The 24,129-nt window shown below is 35.5% G+C and overlaps 1 non-coding gene and 2 pseudogenes across 1 annotated transcript; 2 read left to right on the top strand and 1 right to left on the bottom strand.

The window, feature by feature from the left end:
* Positions 1 to 1,814: 1,814 nt before the first annotated feature.
* LOC113868124 lies at positions 1,815 to 3,385 on the bottom strand (annotated as a pseudogene).
* A 2,381-nt stretch (positions 3,386 to 5,766) lies between these two features.
* Positions 5,767 to 24,129, top strand: part of LOC113866912 — a 45,651-nt pseudogene continuing 27,288 nt past the window's right edge.
* LOC113868228 lies at positions 12,765 to 12,869 on the top strand. The gene has a single exon (XR_003505252.1). It is a non-coding gene; the product is annotated as a small nucleolar RNA R71 (small nucleolar RNA).

Below are 24,129 nucleotides of genomic sequence, written 5' to 3'. Positions count from 1 at the left end.
TGGGAGTGATAGTTTATAGAAAAGACTACTAACATTGCATGATCATTGGGTGTTAACAGATTTAGTATGAGTGGTTGGCACTAATAAGGAAACTAGAATTAGAATTAATTTAAAAGAAAATATAAAGAAGTGTAAAGTGAAACCATGCACCCTAAGTTCTTCTCGATTAGTTTGTTGTTAAAGGCTGTGCTATTTTAATTTGTTGTTAATCAATTCTACATTCAAATACTTGTTATATTTAATTTTGCATCTTTTAAGTTCAAACAATTAAATTAAGAATTTCTTAGTAATTGGAAACAATTCTTGTGGGATAATATTTTGGGAACTTATTTTAGAACCCTTTATTACTTTCTGACGAGTACACTTGCTCATAAACACCTTATTATAATTTTTCTATGTGGAGATAAATGCAAATCTTTTACAGTGTCCTATTAGTCTCTAATAGCACCACAGTTGATGCAGCAACTAGAGGAGCCCTCATGAGAAAAGACCCAATGAGGCATATAAATGAGTGGATAAAATGGCAATCTTAGTTTTTAGTGGCACATAACTAACCCTATCATGAGCAGACAAAAGGAGACCACTCTACTATATCTAGTAGAGGGAAATGGTCCTCTAACAACTCAGTTAGAAGCACTGAATAAGAAGGATAAATCCTTATTGAAATTACAGGGACAATCAACAAAACCACCTGTAGCTTCTTTATATGAGCACTGCAGCGCCTTAGGCCACAATAACAACTGGTCTGTTACAAAAATTAAAGAGGAAGTAAATTTTATGGGCAATAACTATAACTCAGGATGGCAAAACAACCTTTCTAACTCTTGGGGTAATGACTTTTGTAACGCCCCAAGTTTTGTAATTCTTTTATGACAATTATATATATATATATATATATATATATATATATATATATGTTGTGATTTAGATGTGCATTGTGATTTATGTTAGTAATGTGGATATGTATGTATATAAATGAATATGAATATATATAAGTGTATGTGTATGTGGTGATTTAAAGTGTGGTTGTTGACTTGTGGTTGGATTGAAAATGCTTGAGAGTATTGGCTGATGTGTGCTATAGGGACATTCTCCCTATAGTAAGAAGGTTCTGGCAAGTCCGCTTATCTCTGTTGCGTTCTCGCTGTAGCGAGAAGGTCGTAGGAGATGTGGGTGCCTCTATTACTTTCTCACTACAGCAAGAGGCTCCTCGCTGTAGCTAGAGGGCAATAGAGAGAGTGTTTTCTGGGTTCAACCTCGTTGTAGCAGAAGGACCTCGCTGTAACAAGATTATGCAGAAAACTAAGTGCAGTTTTGTCTGACATTTTTACTGTAATGAGAATATCAAGATGTTTAGGGTATTTGAGGGGTTTAGGGTTTAGGAAACACATTCTTCACCCTTTCTCTTCATTTCTCCTTCAATTTTCTCGATCTCTCACCCTATTTGACCTATTAAATTGCATCCAAGACCATTTGCACCCTAGATTGAAGATTGTTATACGGAAAATAAAGACTCATATATTTATGGATATAGATCATCATTCCAAGCAAATAAAAAGCAAGCAATTTCTTCTAATTATAACACGCATAAAAAAAAAATTATTTGATATACAGTAGAAACTCTTTAAATTAATATTCGATAAATTAATAAACTCTCTAAAATAATAAATTTATCCGATCCCGACTTGGGCCAATATAAAAAATTGAAAAACTCGATAAAATAATAAGATAATAATTTTTTGGGAGATCCCTTTATAATTTTCGGTCCCAAGAAAATCATAAATTAATAATTCATAGAAACTGAAAAAAATATATTACACTCTATTGAAATATGATTCAATAGTTTCTGTTTTCCTTTAAAGTTCAAGTCTATTTGGAGCTCATCTCTAACTTTTCTTATTGCATCCAATAGCTCAGGTGTTGTATTTTTGTATTGTATCATAAAGTTGTGAAGAGTGTTCGACGCCATAAGTGCTTCCTTTCGCGTAACAGGCTCGAAAGACACTGTATCATCTTCGTCGTCATCCTCTGCATAGTTCTCAATGATAGTACCCACAATATCTTCTAAACTCTGAACCTCCAAACATGCTTCATTTTCACCTGGGTAGTTCATTAGATTGTCGATATCCATCTTATTACGATAGCCACATTGATTGATCATAGTCTCGAGGTCTTGAGTTTCTTCATCAAAAGTGGATTCATCCAAATTTCTTGCAACATCATTATCTGAACGAATTTTACAGTGTCGGAAGCATTTCGCTATTGTTTCTTTTTGAACATCTATCGTCCAAGCTGGGATTGCCAAATTGATAGCATCAAGGACATTTATCTTCCCTGGATCAGATTGTCCCACCTCATAACCTTCCAATATTTTGCGGTAAAACCTTCTATGGTAATGCATCTTGAAAGCTCTTATTATCCCAGCATCGCAAGGTTGAATCTTTGATGTCATGTTGGGTGGCAAGAAGAACAACTCAACGTTTCTTAGCCCTTGAATATTTCTTGGATGTGCTAGAAAATTATCCACCATAAGTAGAACTCTTCTACCATGCATTATTTGGTCAAATGAACGAACATATTCATCAAAAAGCACACTAGTCATCCATGCTTTTTTGTTAGCTCGATACTGACAATTCAAGCTATTCATGTTGACATTCTTGAAGCAACGAGGCTTTGCATATTTCCCAATAATCCATAGAGGGATTTTTTCAGAGCCATCTTCATTGCAACAAATAACTACCGTTAGCCTTTCTTTATCTTGTTTTCTTCCTTCAAGTTGTTTTGTTGCCAGTGAATGATCAGCTTGTAGCCGATAAAATAACCCAGTTTCATCCATATTGAAAACATCTTTCATAGGGAACTGATCAATTTTCTCCCGAATTGATACCAATTTTCGCTCCATGTCTTGTATATCAACAGACCCACTCTCGCCAAAACGACGAAATGACTTTATGCCATGTCGGTGCTTGAATTTCCCAAGCCATCCTATAGAGAAGTTAAAATTTGAATCATCATGAGGGTACACGAGTTTCATTGTATCTCTTGCCTTCTGCAAAATTAATTCTCCTGTGATATTCACACATTCTTGATGCTGGAGAAACCACTCATAAACAACCTTCTCCATGTCAGGATATTTTGCTGGTTTGTGTCTTTTGATCTCTGCTCTTCCCTTTTCTATTTTAGCAGAGAGATAGTCATCTGACCACTTAAGTGTGTTTGATATTGTTCCTTGACTAACTTTCAACTAAAATTTTCCCTCAAGCCATCTCTGCAAGTCTTTTTGTGTGCTTGCAGGATTATCTCTCTTATACTCACACAACTCCTTACGTATTTGATCTGACATAGTTGATTTTGCAACACCTTTTAGATGAGAAGCCATCTTGTGAGATATGGTTTGAATACTCTAACACATTCATGTAATTTATATATGCCAAACTTGCTTAAGAATACATTGAACACATTTGTTCCCCTTGTTTACATTTACTGTACTTCAAAAGTCATTATTGATTTCCAATGCATATGTAGTGTAGTTACTAATTTACTGTACGTTGAGTCCCAAGGTTTGCTGTGTAACATCCTATATTTTGATTTAAATAAAATGAGGTTTGTTAAAGTATAATTGGAATAGATTTGGATAGAATTTATTAAAAATAAAAATAAAAATAAAAAAAAATAAAAATAAAAAGGTGAACAGTAAAACCGCCTATGAACAGTGTCGATGAACAGTAAATCGCCTATGAACAGTAAACCGCGTATGAACAGTGAAACCGCCTTTGTACAGTGACGATGACGTCATCAATGACATCAACATGACGTCATGGCTGACGTCACATCCGCGTACAGTACGCGTACAATCCGTGTACAGTACGTGTGCACAGTGTTTCCGGCGTGAACAATGTTTCCGGCATGAACAGTAAGACGGTGAACAGTGTTTCCGATGATGAACAGTAACTTCGAAAATTTTCTATAAAAAGGGGGTTGCGGATGAAATTTTCATTTCTTCACTCCTATCCAAGGTTCTCAAAGGTTCTAAGGTCATATCTCGCCATTTTGTCCCATACTAAACCTCCTAAACTTAGATTTTTCTTCAGATCTGTGATTCTACGTTCGATCTAAAGGATTACAAGTAAGTTTTTCTAAGTTTGAAGTTAGATTTACCGTTTGTTTCTCTTCTTCTTCTTCTTCTTATAGATGTTCATGATGTTCTTAGGAAAACCTCCGTTCTAGAGTTAAACCTTCGGTTAAATCCTTGTAAAAGCTCTGTTTTGAGGTAAGGGGGGCTCTACTTTATCATTTTGTTATGTTTATTACTTGTATTCTCATAGATCTTGTCATGTATGTGATTATATGGGAAATAATCCTTATTTTATGAAAAATAATTGGTGAAAAGTGAGAATAATTGATTATTTATGTGATTTTATGATGAATACATGGTGAAAATGTGATATTATGTTCAAATAAGGCATGATAAGGTATATTGAGGATGGTTGATATGATTTCGTGATATGAAGTATACGAAGAGATGGATGTTTCATGTTTGAATATATTGTGTTTTATGTAAAAATAATGTGTATTGTGAATATGCCATGGTTTGATGTATATGATGAAAAGTATGTGGAAATATAATGAAAAAATATGTGTAAACATGATAAATGGCATATGTGAACATGTGAATATGCTCTAAAGAGTATGAGATGGAAAAAGATATGATGTAAATAGTTACAGAGATACACTGGGGAAGTGGAAGATGGAGACGATATGGGATATCTTGGGGAAATGCAGGGTGGTGAGTGACATTCAGGATTGTGCACTGAATATTGTGTTCAAATGCACCACATGGCCACACACTCATTTCTCGACTTGACTCCTGACCATTACCTTTGCTAAGGGGCCGTCTATTGCATGCGTTGTATCCGTATTGCATTGGGCCATCCGGCGACTATTTACATGGATGTGTAAGACCTCGGGATAGAGGCATCGGATAACTGTGGCCACAGGGCGCGGTAAGCGCGGATGAAAGTAAAAGAAATTGTGAATCTATGGAATATAATCTGTCTTGAGATGAGAATATGCTATATATGACACTGTGATATGTAATGCCATGATGTTTTCTTTAATCGTGATAAGATGTGTGTGATGAATATGTGTTATGTATGAGTGGTAGGGTAGAGACTCACCCTTACACAACATTTTTCAGGAAACCAGGACGAATAGTACCAGGCTCACAGTGCATGGATGGATGAGAACTGCTATAGGACTTAGTTATTTTGAGTTATGTACTGAATATTTTCAGTTCTATAGCGTTCTTTTGAAAATGTTGTAAAACTACTATTTCTTTTTATTGCTGATGAAAATTCTAGAATCTTTGTTTTTCTAAAGTACTTATAAATTAATAAAATTTTAATCTATGAACTTTATATCATTTCCATGTCTGTTTCTATTTAGAGAGTTTTTGAAAGAAAAAAAAAATTTACTCTACTATTTAACTTTTTATGAAAATTTATTATATATTGAGAAAAGAAATATAAGGCGTTACATGCTGCAACGTAATTCTAAGAGGCATAGATTAATTTGCCTTTTTGTTTGGTATGTACAGTATAATTACTTAAAAACTCTTTAAATTAATAATTATTAATTTATCGATAAATTAATAACTCTCTAAATTAATAAATTTCTCCGGTCCTGACATTATTAATTTAAAGAGTTTCTACTATAATGAGTAATATCTCTATGAAGAATTATACAGCGGAAGATGCTATTATAGATATGGAGAAAAATCTAGATAGAAAGTATTTTGATTGGATGGGAATGAATGTAGAAATACTAAATCGTTCCATATTGAGTACGAAAATTTTTTTTGTTTCAGAATTTTTGATATTTTCTAATGCATATAAATATCAAAATAACTCGCGGATCATACCAGTCAAATCACTTTTTTTTCCATTTTAATATAAATATAAATCAAAATGTTAGTGAAAATCAAAATAACATTATTGAAAAGAAAAGAATAATAGATATTTTTAGACCATCGAAAAAAAAGTGATGAAACGAATTTTAGCTATTCGTCATGCAAAAGATTGTCGTTAATCCTCATCAAATATGCAAAGAAATGAATGCAGTACTAGGGTGTTATCCTAGGTCGTCTCCAAGGAATTTTTGGTTGGGAACATACATCGAACAAGTGTAAACATATATTTTAAAGCAAGTAAATTGGGGGGAGGTTTGTCAATTTCTGGATTTTAATCAAGAACGAAATGTAAATTAATGAAATTCAATCAATTAAAATGAGTAATCCCTAGTCAAGCAATGAGTTCCATCATTATTCTTTCAAATGATTCAATAATCCCCTTTCTTTCCCTTGAATTAAGTTAATCTAACATGCGAAGACTAACTTTAACATTCCAATTAAAATTAAGCATCTTAATGGGCTCCAATCTCTATCCCTAAGATTAAGCAACCTCAAAGATTAATCAAAATTAAGCAATTTTGAATTAGAATTTTGTTAGGTAAATTAGGGTTCATTAAGCAATGTTCTCTTCATGCAAATTCCATTTCATTCAGAGATTGGGGTTAATAAATTCAAGGAAAGAAAGATTTGTATTGCAATTAATCCTAAGAATTCAAGATTCATGTGCATTGACTAGGAATTAGCCCTCCATGTGGATGGGCTTCACAAATGAGAGAAAGAAATGCAAGAACGTAAACATCATTAATGTAAATTCAACAAAAATCAAAAAAGAAATTGGAAATTAAAACCTATAGAGGACCCTTGGCTGTCACCCAAGACTCCAATGTCGTAAGAAATTATCCCAATTTGGCAAAGAAAAATTGTGTAAAGTGTCAAAAGTCCCGTACCCTAATTCCTAAAATCTATTTATAGTGGATGACATGTCACCAAAGTGTCCACTTTTGCCTTTGAAAGTGTCCACTTTGGGCCTTGAAAGTGTCCACGCGCAATTCTCGTAAAATTGTCAATTCTCGGGAGTTGCCACTATTGGTCTTGAAAGTGAGAACTTTGGATGCGCGTAGCCACTTTGAAAGGCAATAGTGGCCACGCGTATCATGCTTCAAAATTGGCGTTCCTGGAGCTTCTGGAGTTGCCACTTTTGGTCTTGAAAGTGGGAACTTTGGATGCGCGTAGCCACTTTGAAAGGCAATAGTGGCCACGCGCATCATGCTTCCAATTTAGCATCCCTGGAGCTCTCTGGAGTTGCCACTTTTGGTCTTGAAAGTGGCTACTTTGGAATCTTTAATGCCCAGACTTGCTGTAGTTGCCACTTTTGCTCCTAAAAGTGGCTACTTTGGGGGCAACTTTCATCCAAGGACCAAGATTTCTTAGAATTAACTTGGGGATTCTGCAAAATTATCAAGATAATTAAAATTGCAATCTATATCTATGTAATTAAATACAAATTAACTAAAAATTAATAAACCTATGATTTTTACTCAAAATGTAATTTCTATATTATTTTCACTATCTAAGTCCATTTTTTCTATCAAAAAGCACCAAAAAGGCAAGTAAAAATATAATAAAAAGTGGATTCATCACAACCCCAAACTTAAACTTTTGCTTGTCCTCAAGCAAATCAAATGAACAGGGTTAGATTTATCCAAATTTTTTTTTTTTTGAGATTTTCATTTCAACTTCATGCTTTAATTAGCACTTCCAACATCTTCACAACCATAGACTCATTCAATAGAGGAATCATATTCATGTCAAATATTCCATGCAAAGTTCCACTAAATTGAAACAAAAGAATCAAGCAAGGTTTCATGTGACTCCAATAATGCAAAGAAACTATCCATCTCACAAGGTGGTGTTTCACTCATCACTCAATAACATTTCAGGCTGAGTGTTTTCCCTTAATCCATGCATTTAGCCTCACCCTACCATAGGCTTGCCCATATTCTCAATCTCCTTTGCCTAGACACAATGAACCACCTATCATGAGGGCTTTGTTGGTCACAAATGGGGTTAGGATAGGCTCAAATTTAATCAAGAAGGGTCACAAGATCAAGTGGGTACTCAAGAGGAGGGAGTTCTTTTGAGTGATTTAGTACAACAACTAGAGTGGAATGCCTTAAATGATGTATGGGTTGGACAAGAACTTGCAATAATGTGAGCACAATTCACCCGCAAGAAAATATGTTCAAAATGTTAGGAACGAAAATATGTACAAAAATGAGAATGAGTATGGGTTGGATGGGAAATGCAATCAGAGCATAAAAGCAAAATTATAAAACAGGGCTAGATTAAAAAGAGAAGAGAAGGCATGAAATGAGGAAAAGTAAGCGAGAAATAAATGCAAAATAGGGACAAAGAGTTCACCCCCTCTTTTTATAGATGATGTATTCAAAGTTCCTTCGAGGATTGCTTGACAATATCTGCAGAGAAGAAAGAATATGTGAATGGGTAGTGCAGGGAAATTAGGTCAACCCTCCATGGTAACACACAACAGCAAGCAATCATACCAGGGGCTGCAAAATAATTTGATACCATCCTAAGTAATTTGTGTGCAAAAGGGTGTATAGCGCTACATATGACTCAGAGGGGAACCAATGTCAATCATGGTACATAGCCTACAAACACATTCCATTCCATAAAAAGAGGCATTCTGTGGGCAAAGCATAGAGCTCAAATGGTACAGACAAGAACAATTAAGCACAGAGAATGGTGTGGCATACAGTCACTAGGTATAGCAATCAAATGTATAGCAGAATATGGCTTCTAAGCTCAAGGACCATAATGCAGCAATTAGTGAAATTAAAGTCACGAAAAGCATGTTCAACACCCAGAAAGAGCAACAATCATGGTTAATTTTGTAATATGCATGAGAATCAAGTGCAGCAAAAGTGAAATGGCATGGAATTTGAAAAGCAAAACAGCAAAATGGAGGGGACAAAACTAAATGGAAATAGGCATGAACCAAATTTAGGCACTAACACACATGAACAAGAAGTTTAATAGCATTATTGGCATGTTTAGAGCATAAAAATGAAGGAGGGGAGCATAACAAAAACAACAAATGAGAGTCATGGCAAAGAGGAAGTGGGCGTGGTCACTATTGGGGGCAAAAGTGGGAACGCCCAATTGGATGGGAGTAATACACCCCATTGGGTGCAAGTTAGGGACCTCACCCTCTCTAATTCATGTAAGAATGCTCAATTACACAAGAATTACACCTCAATTTCAATAAAAAACAAGTAAAATTGAGAAGCCCCAAATTGGGGAATCTAAGAACCCTAATCATAAATGGAGAGAAATTGAGAGAATTACCTTGCTTGAAGCATTGGGTGTGGTGAGGGAAGGTGCGTCTTGGGACTAGGAGTGAGTGGGTGTGAATGGGTGTGTGAAATTTGGAACATGAAAGTGGGTGCGTGTGGCCACTTTCAAGGAAGAAAGTGGCAACTACAGTGAGGTTGTGTGTGTGGGCATATGCACGTGGTTACTATGGGGCTTCAAAGTGGGAACTCCAGTGGGTTATTTTGTGGGACAAGCGTGCGTGGCCACTTTCAAGTGAGAAAGTGGCAACTACAGTAAGCCAAAATTCAAAGTAAGTTTGTGCGTGGCTACTATAGGGCTTCAAAGTGGGAACTTCAGAGAGTTCCTCTTTGTGAGCATATGCGCGTGGCTACTTTCAACGAAGAAAGTGGTAACTACAGTGAGCCCCAAAATGCAAAGTGAATTGCGCGTGGCTACTATTGGACTAGAAAGTGTCCACGTGCAAACTATTGACCTCCTAGGTGTCAAAGTAGCCACTTTCACTCTTAAAAGTGGGAACTACAGAGAGAAACATGCTTACCTTGAGCCAAAGTGACCACTATGGCCTATGAAAGTGACCACTCTCACGAAAAACAAATTGTACCAAGCATGAATGAGTACCCAAAGTGTTTGTTGCTGCCACAATCCCTGCAAAAATTCCAAGTCCACAGAAAATTATTTACACAAAATTGAATTATATTAGAAATCTATCTACAAATGAAAACAAATAAGAACAAAAACTCAATTGAAAGAATGCAAAGGAAAAGAACAAAATTCCTTATTCACGTGTGAGTTGCCTCTCACAAAGCGCTTCTTTAACGTCACTAGCTTGACGTGCGACGTAATTTACTCATGACAGGGGTCTTGGTTGAAGGAAATGATGGGGGAGTACACATCCACCTCTTCAACCTCCTCCAAGGGAACTGAGTTCTCCAAAAAAAATGCTTCAGGCGATGTCCATTCACTGGAATGCAGCCTTCCAGTCATGAACTTGAGACATGAGTTGAATAGAAGCATCTTTTGACCTACACAAGACTCTCCTCTACCTATCAATTTATCATGATATTGCTTGGTTCTCTCCTTGTAGGTTCTTGAGTCTTCATATGCTCCTAAGTGCAGCGCTTCTAGTTCTTGGAGTTGTGGCTTCCTTTTCCTCTTCCTCTTTCTCTTTCTTTTCCTCTGAAGTTGCTTCACTAGTTTAGTCCCCCCTTTCAACAGAATTTTGTGCATGCACAGGAGAGGGCTAATACCAGGAATGTCAGCTAAAGTCCATCCAATAGCTCTCTTGTGCCTTTTAATTACTTCCAACAATATCTTCTCTTGATCACCTTCAAGCTTGGTGGAAATAATGACCTGGAGCTTCTCAGAATGTTCTGGTAGGGGCTTCAACTCTAATGTGGGAGGTTGTTCCACAGAAGGAAGTGATTTGGCACTTTCATTTGACAAAGTCTCTGCAATATTCAAACCAAAGGCGTTAGATTCAACTGTACTTGTACTCAATACATCACATTCCAACCCTGTGGAATTTTCAGGTTCATCAACGTTGAAAGTAGTAGAATTTGCATTCAAATAATTAGAAATCTCAGCACAAATTTCACACAGAGAAGAACTATTACACGATTCACAATTAGAAGTATCTACATAATCAGAAAAATTAAGGAGTGAGTCTCCTCCTAAAAATTCAGACAAATTATCATTTATTGATTTATCAAGATGGTTAATGTGGAAAACAGAGTGTTCTTCATTTGGGTGCTTCATAGCATCCAGTATGTTAAAGCGGACAACACTGTCTCCAAACTCCATAGTAAGTGATCCGGCATGCACATCAATCTTCGTTCTTGCAGTCTTTAAGAACGGTCTTCCCAAAATGATTGGTGCAACACTATCCATTGACTCTTTCATGTCAAGGATGTAAAAATCAGCTGGAAAAATGAGGTCATTCACCCTCACTAACACATCCTCCACAAGTCCAGCGGGATGTGTTGTGCTCCTGTTTGCTAGCTGGATGATGACACCTGTGGGCTACAATGGTCCAAGAGACAAAGATGTGAAGATAGATAAAGGCATAACATTAATAGATGCACCTAAATCAAGCATGGCATTATCTATCCTATTGTTGCCTATAATGCAGGAAATAGTAAACGTCCTTGGATCTTTGCATTTCTCAGGCATGGAAGTTTTCTGCCTCTCAAAAAGAGCTGATACATTCCTCCCCATGTTCACTCTTTCATTACCCTTTAGCCGCCTTCTATGAGTGCACAAGTCCTTAAGGAATTTGGCGTACTTTAGGATTTGCTTGATAGCATCTAACAAGGGGATATTGACTTCAACTTTTCTGAAAGTATCCAGAATTTCTTTATCAACCTCTTCTTGCTTCTTGCTGGGCTGAACCATTCTTTGAGGGAAGGGAATAGGAATGGACCTCTCCTCTTTGCCTACCACTTTTTGTTGACATGGTGTGGGCATAGGTGCAGGCTACTCTTGACTCTTAATCTCTCCTCCTTCACCTTCTGCAGCTAAAGTGCGACTAGGATCCTTCTTCTTAGGCATTTTTGGCTCTTGCATCACCTTACCAGATCTCAAGGTAATGACACTCACATTCTTTGGGTTTGTTACAGTTTGTGCAGGGAGATTGCCTGAACCTTGAGATTGAAGTTGATTTAGGGATGAAGCAAGTTGACCCATTTGATTCTCCAAGGTCTTGATACTTGCTTGAGTCTGTTGTTGGAAGGCCTGACTCTGTTGCTGGAAATTGAGATTACTCATGGTGAGTTGCTTCACAAGGTCTTCCAAATATGACTCACTCTTTTGAGGTGCAGGAGCTAGTGAAGGGGATGTTTGATGGTGTTGTTGAGATGAAGATGATGGATGGTGATGTTGTTGGGCTGAATATGGCTTGCTTTGTCCAGCTTGATGCAGTTGGAAATGGTTGTTGGATGGTTGGCTAGAGCCTTGATGCTGTGCATTTCCTTCCCACCTTAAGTTAGGATGGTTCCTCCAACCGGGATTATATCTATTGGAAGATAAATCCCAGCTTTGTTGTTGCTGCGACTGCTGAAAAGGGAATTTATTAGTGTAAATATTAGTAGCATAAGCTTGAGGATTACCTTCCGAAGATTCAGTTTCTTGCAATGTGGGGCAACTATCAGTGAAGTGATCCGTAGATGAACAAATCCCACAAAGCATTGCTGGAATGGATGGAGGTGGAGGTGTATATGCAGCAGAATTCTTTTGGATGGATGCCAACTGTTTCACCATAGAAGCCAACTCATCTAGCTTATGCTCTAGCTTGTGTGAGTTTGAAGTTTGAATTTCATTAACACTCCTAGACATGAGAGAATTTTGCCTTGTAACAAACTGTTGAGAGTTAGCTGCCATATTTTCAATGAGGTTTCTAGCGGGAGTCTTGTCAACTAGGGCTCTCCCACTAGCTGCGTCGATCATGCTCCTATCCATTGGGTGTAAGTCCTTATAGAAGTATTGGATTAGGAGCTGGTCACTTATCTGATGATGGGGGCAGCAAGCACAAAGTCTCTTGAAACGCTCCCAATATTCATACAAACTTTCCCTTTCCAGCTGCCTAATACCACATATTTCCTTTCTTATTGAGGCAGCTCTTGAGGCAAGGAAAAATTTTTCCAGGAACAATCTCTTGAGGGTGTCCCAACTTGTAATAGAGCCAGGTGGAAGATAATACAACTAGTCTTTAGCCAAATCCATAAGAGAGAATGGAAATACCTTCAATTTGACATGCTCCTCCGGAACACCTTGAGGTCTCATGGTGGAACATACAATGTGAAACTCCTTCAAGTGTTTGTGAGGGTCTTCACCTGCAAAACCATGAAATTTAGGTAGAAGGAGAATTAATCCAGTTTTCAAAACAAAAAGGGCGTCCACATCTGGATATTGGATGCACAATGTTTGGTATGTGACATCCGGTGCAGCTAGCTCCTTAAGAGTCCTCTCATCACCTGTCATTGCTCCAAAACTAAAGTCAAGTGAAAATGTAGAAGAGTAAACAGAAATTGGTATCACTGATTGCAAAGATGCAGTAGGAGATGATGATGGTTCAGAGTGTTCAGAGTGATCCCTATGTGTCCTAAGGTTCCTATAAAAAGTCCTATCAATCTCCTGGTCTAATGGATACAAATCTCCAGGGTTTGATCGGGTCATGCACTAGATATCAACTAACTAAATTGAAAGCAAATTGAGTAAATGATATAACAAGAACAATTTAAAATTTCTCTGCAGAATTCTGCAGAATTATGCAGCATAAAGTGTAGAAAAACAGATAAATATGCAGCAAAATGAGTGCAGAAAATTGAAAGTGAGTAATTGAAAAATTGCGGCACTAGAATGAAGGGAATGATGCAGAAAATCATGCAATGATAATGCAGAAACAGACCATAAAATTCGTATGACTATCAACACAATACAAAAACTCAAAATGAAACAAACGTACTAACATGCAAAACACAAAAACAGAGCACCAATCATGTTCAACATAAGTTCAGCACCAATAATTCCCCGGCAACGGCGCCAATTTGATGAAATGAATTTTAGCTATTCGTCATGCAAAAGATTGTCGTTAATCCTCATCAAATATGCAAAGAAATGAATGCAGTACTAGGGTGTTATCCTAGGTCGTCTCCAAGGAATTTTTGGTTGGGAACATACATCGAACAAGTGTAAACATATATTTTAAAGCAAGTAAATTGGGGGGAGGTTTGTCAATTTCCGGATTTTAATCAAGAACGAAATGTAAATTAATGAAATTCAATCAATTAAAATGAGTAATCCCTAGTCAAGCAATGAGTTCCATCATTATTCTTTCAAATGATTCAATAATCCCCTTTCTTTCCCTTGAATTAAGTTAATCTAACAAGTGAAGACTAACTTTAACATTCCAATTAAAATTAAGCATCTTAATAGGCTCCAATCTCTATCCCTAAGATTAAGCAACCTCAAGGATTAATCAAAATTAATCAATTTTGAATTAGAATTTCGTTAGGTAAATTAGGGTTCATTAAGCAATGTTCCCTTCATGCAAATTCCATTTCATTCAGAGATTGGGGTTAATAAATTCAAGGAAAGAAAGATTTGTATTGCAATTAATCCTAAGAATTCAAGATTCATGTGCATTGACCAGGAATTAGCCCTCCATGTGGATGGGCTTCACAAATGAGAGAAAGAAATGCAAGAACGTAAACATCATTAATGTAAATTCAACCAAAAATCAAAAAGGAAATTGGAAATTAAAACCTATAGAGGACCCTTGGCTGTCACCCAAGACTCCAATGTCGTAAGAAATTATCCCAATTTGGCAAAGAAAAATTGTGTAAAGTGTCAAAAGTCCCGTACACTAATTCCTAAAATCTATTTATAGTGGATGACATGTCACCAAAGTGTCCACTTTTGCCTTTGAAAGTGTCCACTTTGGGCCTTGAAAGTGGGAACTTTGGATGCGCGTAGCCACTTTGAAAGGCAATAGTGGCCACGCGTATCATGCTTCAAAATTGGCGTTCCTGGAGCTTCTGGAGTTGCCACTTTTGGTCTTGAAAGTGGGAACTTTGGATGCGCGTAGCCACTTTGAAAGGCAATAGTGGCCACGCGCATCATGCTTCCAATTTAGCATCCCTGGAGCTCTCTGGAGTTGCCACTTTTGGTCTTGAAAGTGGCTACTTTGGAATCTTTAATGCCCAGACTTGCTGTAGTTGCCACTTTTGCTCCTAAAAGTGGCTACTTTGGGGGCAACTTTCATCCAAGGACCAAGATTTCTTAGAATTAACTTGGGGATTCTGCAAAATTATCAAGATAATTAAAATTGCAATCTATATCTATGTAATTAAATGCAAATTAACTAAAAATTAATAAACCTATGATTTTTACTCAAAATGTAATTTCTATATTATTTTCACTATCTAAGTCCATTTTTTCTATCAAAGAGCACAAAAAAGGCAAGTAAAAATATAATAAAAAGTGGATTCATCAAAAAGAAATCTCCGGAATTCGAGTTAGAGACTCAAAATCGAGCAAAAACAGAATGCGCGGGTCGAGTAAATCTTGAATCATCTCCCTCAAACAAAAAAAAAGATATTGAAAAAAATTTTGCGGAATTGGACAGTAAAAAGGATGGTAAGGGTATAAAGAAAAAGAAAGACAAGAACAAGATGAAGGCTAAACTAAATTTCTTAACAAGAATTTTTTTTACTTTTCATTTGGACTGGAAGAATTTCTTAGGTAAAAGAATATTAAATAATGTCAAACTATACTGTCTCCTGATTAGATTGAAAAATTTGAGAAATTGCTATAACCTTTATTCAAAGGGAAGAACTAGATCTAAAAATTATGATGATTCAAAAGCATAAGGATTTCACTTTTCCAGGCTTGAAGAAAAATGAAAATACAAAATTTATGAAAAACGCTTTTTTTATTATCAAACCAGTTCGCCTGTCTAGAAAAAACAATAAACAATTTTTCATGTATCAAACCATGGGTATCTCATTAATTCGTAAGAGTAAGTACAAAATGAATCAAAAATACTCCGAAAAAAGTAATGTTGATAAGAAAAATTTTGAAAAATACATTACACGGACAAGAGACCTAAAAATAACAGAAAAAAATTATAATTTGCTTGTTCCTGAAAATATTTTATCCGCTAGACGTCGTAGAGAGTTGAGAATTGTAATTTGTTTAAATCCTAAGAATATAAATAATATGCATAGAAACACAATATTTTACAATGAAAATAAAGGTAATAATTTTTTGACTAAAAACGAAAAGATCTTGACAGAGATAAAAAGAAACTAATGAATTTCCAAATTTTTCTTTGGCCAAATTATAGATTAGAAGAATTAGCTTGTATAAATCGCTATTGGTTTAATACCCATAATGGAAGTCGTTTCAATATAGTAAGGCTACATATGTATTCGCGATTGAAAATTCGTTAATCAAAATTTGTCTTTTATTTACCATAATATATATCTGGTATATGAAGACAAATTGTTATATACATAACATAAATTGGAACACATATTGTGGCATTGATACTAATCTAATGATGTATCCATTAGATCGAAAAAAGAATCAACAAAATTGTCTTTTATTTTTCAAGCATATAATTTGTTATTTGGTGAATCCATAAATATAGTATCTTTTATATCTATTTTGATTGGATTGATTAATAAGAAAGAATGAATTCAATCAGGAATTCCTAAGGAAATTTAGATTTATATACAAAAATGGGTATCATTACTATTACTGATCAATAAAAATATTTATCAAAAGCGAGGGGAAGAGGAAAGCTTTCATTTCATTTTTTTATGGTAAAAAATTCATTTATACCTGTTATTTCAGAAGAAAAAAAAGAAGAAAACCTAGGATCAGTTGAATTTCAAATATTCCATTTTACCAATAAGATACGAAGACTTACTTCACATTTTGAATTGCACCAAAAAGACTATTTTGTCTCAAAGGGGTTTACGTAAAATTCTAGGAAAATGGCAACGATTACAGTCTTATTTGTCAAAAAAAAGTAGAATACGTTATAAAAAATTAATAAATTAGTTTGATATTAGGGAGTCACAAATTCGTTAATTTGAAGAGTCATTTTCAATTATTCGATTTATTAGATCTTGAATTTTGATGAATTTTTTTTTCTAAAAAAGCGATTCATAGAAGAATGAATCGAGGAAAAAAATCTATGAATATCCCAGCTACAAGAAAGGACCTCATGACAATAAATATGGGGCCTCACCACCCATCAATGCATGGTGTTCTTTGACTTATTGTTACTCTGGATGGTGAGGATGTTATTGATTGTGAACCAATATTGGGTTATTTACACAGAGGGATGGAAAAAATTGCAGAAAATCGAACAATTATACAATATCTCCCTTATGTAACACGTTGGGATTATTTAGCTACTATGTTCACAGAAGCAATAACTGTAAACGAACCAGAACAGTTGGGAAATATTCAAGTACCTAAAAGAGCTAGCTATATCTGAGTAATTATGTTAGAGTTGAGTCGTATAGCTTCTCATCTACTGTGGTTGGGACCCAAGTAGATATTGGTGCACAAACCCCTTTCTTCTATATTTTCTGAGAAAGAGAATTAATATATGATTTATTCGAAGCTGCGACAGGTATGAGAATGATGCACAATTTTTTTCGTATAGGAGGGGTAGCGGCTGATTTACCTTATGGTTGGATAGATAAATGTTTTGAATTCTGCGATTATTTTTTAACAAAGATCGTGTTTTGGCGTTTGGAGGTAAGTTTTATGAGTTAGGATTTATTTTTTCACCCTGTCTTTGTTCTCGTCAATTTCTCATGGACCTCTCCATATACATAGGATGAAAATCTATGTGGGGAGCCCTTCTACCATCGATTTTGTTGTGGGCTTTCATTTCATGGTAAAGGGGGAGTCTACCCTATCTTTTGTTGTTTAGAATTCATTTGTACTCTCATGTATTACAATGTGATTGATATAGAATGTAGAAAGATGTGTGATTTGATGAAAATGATTTGATTGTAATAGGGTGGTGATGGAAATATTTGATTACAATAGGGTTGTGATGTAAATTTTGTGTGGAACTTAGTGTGATTGATATTTAGTAATGTGTGTGATGAAAGTGGTTGAATACTATGAAACAATTGAGAATGTGAATGAATATGTGTGAATGACATGTTGATTATGATTGTGACGTGTTTGAAATGGTTGGAACTATGAATGGTTACAGCGATACACTGGGAGTGTGGAAGATGGGGCGGTAGAAATACCTTGGAGAAAATAGGGTGGTGGTGACACAAAACAGTGAGCGTGGGTGCAACATAGGCCACACACTCTTCTCCTGACTTAGCCTTTGACCAATACCTTTGCTAAGGGGCTCATGACCGCACACGTTGTATCCATGAGGCGGGGACTAACCAGAGACCATCCATGGTGTGAAACTGAGTAAGTCCCTAAGGTTGAGGGCGTCAAGAAACAGTGATCATAGTGCCATAGTGAGCGTGACTAACGTGAAGTGAGCGCACGTGTGTGTGGATTGATTCAAGGTGCAGTAAGCGTACTTGTGTATGAATCAGTGTGAAATGACGATGTGTGTGGTTGACTTGCCATAGTATGGTGAATGTGACATGTGTCGTGTTAGAAAGAATTAATTTATGTATACACAATGTATGATTCTAACTATATTAGGAAACATTTGGAATACGCAAGGTGAGTCTTTATATTTGTGGGTGTGTGATAGTGTAAAGAACTCATCCTTACATTTATGTTTTAGGTGACTAAGATGACCAACATCAAGCTCAGTGAATGAGAAGGATGATACTGCTCTAGGATTTAGAAAAATTATTTTGAGATTTGTAATGTATTAAATAGGTCCTGTAGCATTTATTCTGATTCAAATTTGTAACCCATCCCATATTTTGAAATACTTTATTGAAACGATGTATTTGAAGTTATTTGAAAGGAAATTTCATTATCTTCTTTCTAATTTGCAAAAATGTAATTTATTCGAAAATGATTATTTGAAATTAATAAAGGTGTTACAACTTTGGAAGTCAAAATTCAAATGCTTATTGTCCTCCCTGTGTACAAAATCAGGGAGCAAGGCTAGAAGGGAAAGAGGCCCTTAGATTGCTATCCAACTTTGAAGGGCAAATGATGCAGTATGTGTACTATTTTGATAAGAGGATGTTAAACATTGAATCTAAGTTAGAGCAACACATTCAGAAGGAGGATAGAAGGTTTGCAAAAATTAAATCAAAGATGAAATCAGACTCTTCAAAGGTTGAGTCTTAATTGGAGCAAATTACTCATCTTTTTAGTCAAAGAATGTTGGGAATATTTCTAACCCAACATGAATCTAATCCAAGGGAGCAATGCAATGTCATCATTTTAAGAAGTGGGAGGAAAGTGAAAGAATCATAGAATAGAGGCAAATGCACATCCGTACTTACTAAAAAGCATACCCTTACTCCCCTTATAGGCACACTCGATAAGCACGTCCCTACTCGAGAGAAAACATGACTGTGCTATGAGTATGAGTGATTGGCACTCATAGAGAAACTAAAATTAAAATTAATTTAAAAGAGAAGATAAAGAATTGTAAAGATGAAACCGTACACCCTAGGTTATTATTGATTAGATTATTGTTAGAGGTTGTGTTATTTCCACGGTTAAGGCCATTTCTAAAACTTTATTATCAACATAATATGATGAATAAAATAAACTATAATTTGATAATCACAATATGTTAAAATAATTAAGGAAATATAGATGCTAAACTTTCATTTACATGCAATAAGTACAATAATTTTACAAATTGTTGTTCACAATATACAGGACTTAGGATAATAGTTGCATAACTAAAATAAACTAAGTCCTAGAGCAGTCATAATTCATATATAAAATACTAAGAACCTAGTGCTAGTCGACACCATGTCATCCTTCTATCTTCGCTAAATTCTTAGAATCAATATCCTCATCTGATTCAAGATAGAGATTGCTCGAATCAGCCGCGACCTCAACAGTTGTGACCCACTCAAAAGTTACTCAGATCAGCCTTCCGAGATGATCATGGTCATGGTATGTACACAAGTAAGTCAATGTTGCCAAAGTCCTAACCGTACCTCTATAAATATATATACATATGGTGCGTTGAATCCTATTATTTACAAGAAAGTCTAAGGAAATAGTATATATAATTTCATTTCCAAGACATAGATATGGCTGAGTATATTATCACAATCGATGATCAGCTTAAAATAACATAACCTTTTATACTCATTAAATACATAATTTAATCTACATTTTACAGAAGTATCTATTAATCTAATTCATTCTCGAGGTGTCGTCATCTTTGTTCCTTGAAAATTTTAGTAAGGATGAGCATCTACCTTATCATTAAACATACATTCATATTAAAAGTTAATACCACAACATGCTTATAAGCATAAAATAGAAGAATACTTAATAAATCTAACCACAAAATAGCATAACAACAATCCACAGAAATACGATGCTTCCAACATTTCTTAAGGTCTTACTCAACTAGGTAAATAGTCATCAGTTAGCCCATGCACATGGATACAACGTATACAATATCGGGTCCCTTAGCAAAAGTATAGTTAGGAGTCTAATTAGGAATTGTGTGTGAGGCCATGTGACACATTCACTCTCAGAAAGAGTGTGTACACATACGTGAATGTCGCTCACTACCCTACGTTTTTCCTAAATTTTTCATCGTCTCCAGACTCTATACCCCAGTATATCTCTGTAACTATTCACACTAGATCCATTTAACACGTTATACCCATATCATATTCCTTTATATGACACATTTCTTACCCAGCTAAAAAACTATGCTTAGTAAAGCACTTCTGAACTAAGTCTACATCACTTATAACATGATGGTATATTTTTAGTTATTAGTCATTCCAACTTGTATCATTAACCTTTTATCATAGTTACATAATTCTCAACTAACAGATAACATTTACTCATCATATATTTCATGTAATCACAACATAATCACTCAAGCCATAAAATCAAACACGCATATCACTATCTTTTCCTCATAAGTACTATTATTCAAACATTTATTTTCATATAATAAGTATGTAGTGAAGCTCTCACGAGGGTAAAATATACACTTTTATAAAATGATAAAATAAAGCTCTCTTTACCTCAAGATAAGTATTTGGAGAAAGATTGATGAAGGTTCTTGCTTAGTAATAGAAGTTCTCCTGGATATCACGAGATACCCTTAAGAAATGAAAATCAAGAGAAATGAACAGAGAAAATAGAGTAAAATCTAGAGAAACTTACTTGGAGTCGTTTAGATTTGACATCTAATATCAGATTGAGGAATGATTGGAGTTTAAGGAGGTTTTATTTGAGAGAAGGAAGTGAGAGTTCAGAGAAAGTTGAGAGAGAATGTAAGATTTGGAGTGAAATGAAATTTTCACGCAAAAAATCTCTTAAATACCCCTTAAATCTCCCGTGCTCTTGCTTGAGCAAGATGATTTTTGCTTAAGCGAGACATATCTCGCCTGAGTAAGAACACCAGACAGTGGACTGTCCAATCCTTTTCTAATATTCTAGCTTGAGTAAGGGTCGTTCTCGCCTGAGTGAGACAACGTCCAGAGAGTTTGACATTTTTCCTGTGATTCTTTGTAACACCTTATATTTCTTTCCTCAATATATGATAAATTTTCATAAAAATTAATATGGTAAAGTAAATTTTCCTTCAAAACTTTCTAATAAGGAAAAGACATTGAAATGATATAAGGTTCATAGAGTAAAATTTCATTAATTCATAAGTACTTTAGGAAAACAAAGATTCTAAAGTTTTCATCAGCAATAAAGAGGAATAGTAGTTTTACAACTGTTTCAAAAGAATGCTATGGAACTGAAAATATTCATTACATAACTCAAAATAACTAAGTCCTATAGCAGTTCTCATCCATCCATGCACTGTGAGCCTGGTACTATTCAACCTGGTTTCCTGAAAAATGTTGTGTAAGGGTGAGTCTCTACCCTACCACTCATACATAACATATACATTCTTCACAAAACACATCTTATCACGATTAAAGAAAATATCATGGCATTACATATCACAAGGTTATATAAAGCATATTCTCATCTCAACGCACATTACATTACACAGATTCACAATTTCTTTTACTTTTATCCGTGCTTACCGCGCCCTGTGGCCACAGTTATCCGATGCCTCTATCCCGAGGTCTTACACATCCATGTAAATAGTCGCCGGATGGCCCAATGCAATACGGATACAACGCATGCAATAGACGGCCCCTTAGCAAAGGTAATGGTCAGGAGTCAAGTCGAGAAATGAGTGTGTGGCCATGTGGTGCATTCGAACACAATATTCCGTGCACAATCCTGAATGTCACTCACCACCATACATTTCTCCAAGATATCCCATATCGTCTCCATCTTCCACTCCCCCAGTGTATCTCTGTAACTATTTACATCATATCTTTTTTCATCTCATACTCTTTCGAGTATATTCACATGTTCACATATGCCATTTCTCATGTTCACACATATTTTTCATCATATTTCCACATACTTTTCATCATATACATCAAACCATGGCATATTAACAATACACATCATTTTTACATGAAACACAATATATTCAAACATAAAACTTCCATCTCTTTGTATATTTCATATCACAAAATCATATAATCATATCAACCATCTTCAATATACCTTATCATGCCTTATTTGGACATAATATCACATTTTCACCATGTATTCATCATAAATCACATAAACAGCCAATTATTTTCACTATTCACCGATTATTTTTCATAAAACAAGGATTATTCCACATATAATCACATACATGACAAGATCTATGAGAATACAAGTAATAAACGTAACAAAATGATAAAGTAGAGCCCCCCTCTTACCTCAAAACAGAGCTTTTACAAGGATTTAACTGAAGGTTTAACTCTAGAACGGAGGTTTTCCTAAGAACATCATGAACATCTATAAGAAGAAGAAGAAGAAGAGAAACGAACGGTAAATCTAACTTCAAACTTGGAAAAACTTACTTGTAATCCTTTAGATCGAACGTAGAATCACAGATCTGAAGAAAAATCTAAGTTTAGGAGGTTTAGTATGGGAGAAAATGGCGAGATATGACCTTAGAACCTTTGAGAACCTTGGATAGGAGTGAAGAAATGAAAGTTTCGTTCGCAACCCCCTTTTTATAGAAAATTTTCGAAGTTACTGTTCACCGCCGGAAACACTGTTCACCGCATCACTGTTCATGCCGGAAACACTGTTCGCGGTAACTGTTCACGCCGAAAACACTGTGCACACGTACTGTACATGGATTGTACGCGTACTGTACGCGGATGTGACGTCAGCCATGACGTCATCGTCACTGTACAAAGGCGGTTTCACTGTTCATAGGCGGTTTACTGTTCATCGACACTGTTCATAGGCGGTTTTACTGTTCATTTTTTTTTTAAATAAATTCTATCCAAATATATTCCAATTATACTTTAACAAACCTCATTTTATTTAAATCAAAATATAGGATGTTACATTCTTCGCCTGAACGACTTACCTTGTTTGAGCGAGATCTCTGCTCAATTGAGTGGGACCTGCCTTGCCTGAGCGAGACCCTTTGCACCAGAACTCTAATAAATACTATTCCATTCAATTTAAAGCATACCCCAATATTAGAACAATTTATCGAACAATACATAAATAAAAGGTGTTACATTATGTCTTAAACTTCTACTTTTTTTTCTTCTAGTAGTCTAATTTCATTCTCATCAAACATTTGTGGTTCAATGACCAATTGGATTCTTATAACATTATTTCCTCTAATTCCTATCTCATTAATCCTCTTTTGTGCCTAATTGGTTGAATTGGATCATTTTATGATGTTTGAATTTTATTTGGGCTTATTTAATTTTTCCAGTATTTGACAAAATTCTGATACTGTTTTGGTTTCGGGACCATATCTGTAGTTGTAGAACTACTTTCATTGTGATTCTTGATTTGTAGGAAAGCTAAGAGAAAGGTGCACAAATCCTATTAGAGGTCAGAAACCAATTCTGATGATAAGAAGCTGAAACTGGGTCTGGAAAAAGTCAGAACGCTATAGTCGCGGATCCTGAGCAAGGTGCAGTATTTGGGCCATATCTCAGTCCACAGACATCCGATTAAGCCCATTCCAATGGCGTTTTGAAGCTGACATCCAAAGCTACAATTGTCCTTCAGGCTAGGGATGGCAGTGGGTAAAGTACCCGATGGGTGCCCGCAAAATTTACCTATAATAGGTAGGGTATTTACCTGCTATATGGGTA

The sequence above is a fragment of the Abrus precatorius genome, unplaced genomic scaffold (genome assembly GCF_003935025.1).
Source record: "Abrus precatorius isolate BTA unplaced genomic scaffold, Abrus_2018 Scaffold5, whole genome shotgun sequence".
In the NCBI taxonomy this organism is placed as follows: Eukaryota; Viridiplantae; Streptophyta; class Magnoliopsida; order Fabales; family Fabaceae; genus Abrus; species Abrus precatorius.
Note: the sequence above shows the minus strand (reverse complement) of the source record. Positions and strands in the feature narration are given on the sequence as shown.